Here is a 2,514-nt window from a genome sequence, read left to right on the forward strand (position 1 = left end):
CATTTCACCATGTAAAACGTCTGTTTTATCTCCTTGTATGAGTTTGTAATGGTTTGACTCTCTTTATAAAGTGCTTCCTTACAAGCCTAGTAGAGACAAACTGTTTGGATTGGTTGTTTCGGAAATGTGGTGTGTTTGAGGAAATGGGAAAAATAGGTTTCATGGTGCAGTCACGCAAAGCAATTCCTGGTTAAAAAACGTTCTGTAAATGCACTTATTATGGTAAAAAATTATTCATCATTAAATCTGGTTTTAACATTACTTTTATAAAGTTTGAAATCCGTGCTGTCCAATCCAGCTCACTGTTTTTTACAGAAGCCCTGTGAAAGCATCACAGCTTTGCCGATCTCAGAGTGTTAAAAGGAAAAAAATTCCTGCATTCGCATCGTGATCCGGAACATCACCAAAATTTAAAAGTGTGTTCCTTGGCCCAGTGCCCACATGTGATAAAAATGTCGTGACAATCCGTCCAAGTTTTTGAGTAATGTTGTCCACAGACAGACCAACGGACAGACCGACAGACATACGCGACCGAAAACATTACCTCGCCGCTGGCGGAGGTAATGACAGATCCAGATCATAACAGCATTATTATTTTTTATTTTAAAAGGGAGAGCTTCTAGGTCAGCAGCTGTAGGAGCTCAAGATATCTGGTTACAGAAAGTAATCTTTTATGTATGTATACTACTGACTACATTTTTGTGGCACGCTAATTTAATATGGCTGCCAAAGCAAATCAACATTAACAAACAGGTATAAGTAATCTAATTTTACACTATTTAGCTAAAATTCAGTGTAGTAGCTGAAACATCCAATATATACTAGTGCTACACATTGTATATTTGGTAATATTTGGTGGATGTCATATTTTGTGCATTTTCTAAAATCATGGTGGATTTAAGATTAAACAAGAGAAGTGTAGACTTATTTATTGGAGATTTATTAAAAATGTGACTGCAGGCCACAAGATCATCAGAGTACAGAGTGAAAAATGTGTCAAAACAAACATGAAGCAGAAAATTGGACCCACAAGCCAATCAGCTTCCAGGAAGTGCCTATGTTCAAAGCAGACAGTAATCCCACACAGTCAACTGACTTCATGACCACAATTTGCTCGATTAGACAATGCAAGGTTCTAATAATCAATCGACTCTTTTATCAATGAATTGCAGCAACATTTTTTCTCATAGTTTGCATTGTCTTTAGTTTATTTTAGATAAAATGACAATATAATTCAGCAATCAAATTTAAACATTCTTAGGCTTCAGTAGTCATGACACATTTAAACCCCGAAATAATACATTATTTTACTGACATGATATAAGGATCATGTTAGGAAATATTATTTGAAATCAGTAACATAATATATTTGAACAACATGTATTATTGGTACTTTGGTGTAAATGAAAAACAAGATTTTTATAATTCATTATGTCTATATTTATCAGTGTTTTTTTTTTGTTACATAATCTACTTGGATGATAAGGATGTTCCTAAGTAGCTTAAATATCATTTTAAAGTAAACTCGTATATACAGACATATCATTTGACTGATGTGTAGGAGCACAAACCATGTGAGTCAATGTTTTGACATTTTAAAACATGGAATAATTTTCCAACTTTCAGAGGATGTACAGTATATGTGTTCCACTCTCACATGGAAACCTTTCTTTCTCCTCAAAACGTCTGCAGGCCTACAGTCATAAATTCCAGCCAGTATCACCATGTTAACAAGGATCCTGGAMCCTAAAATCACCTTCCTTATCTGAATTCAGATTAATCTAATCTGAGGATTAGAAAGTTAGATTTCAAAGTTCACACTTGTAGTTTATTTTAATTTAAATGGTAAATGTATTGAACTATATAGTGCTTTATCAAGTCCTGTCGGATTTCAAAGCACTTTACACAGACATTCACCCACTCAAACACTGACGGTGGTAAACTATATTGTAGCCACGGTTTCCTTGGGACAGACTGACAGGGGTGAGGTTATCATTGGGCAGCTGTGGTGGAGTGGTTAGGGGAGTCATCTTGGAACCGGAAAGTCACMGGTTYGATCCCCCATCCATTTTCAGTTTCAGTCATTGCGTCCTTGGGCAAGACACTTCAACCGCCTTGCCTACTGATGGTGGTCAGAGGGTCCCGTGGTGCCAGTACATGGCAGCCTCACCTGTCAGTGTGCCCCAGGGCAGCTGGAGCTGGAGCTTACCACCATCAATGTATGAATGTGTGTGTGCATGGGTGAATGTCTGAAGTGTAAAGCACCTTGGGGTCCAAGTGGACTTGATAAGGCGCTATATATAGGGTTTCACATAAAGTTTTTGATCTGGTTCTCAGGGGAGAAGCTAGGGTTGTTGCTTGGTGCTCATATTTTCCTAAACTCATTTAAAGGAGACATATCATGCTAAATGCACTTTTTTGCATTTATAAACTATTTTTTGTGCAATTATAGTGTCTAGGAGTGTAGAAAACTTTAATTTATTCTGTCCAGTTACTGCAAAGATATTTTTATAT

Source organism: Austrofundulus limnaeus, unplaced genomic scaffold (assembly GCF_001266775.1).
Source record: "Austrofundulus limnaeus strain Quisiro unplaced genomic scaffold, Austrofundulus_limnaeus-1.0 Scaffold360, whole genome shotgun sequence".
Taxonomy (NCBI): domain Eukaryota; kingdom Metazoa; phylum Chordata; class Actinopteri; order Cyprinodontiformes; family Rivulidae; genus Austrofundulus; species Austrofundulus limnaeus.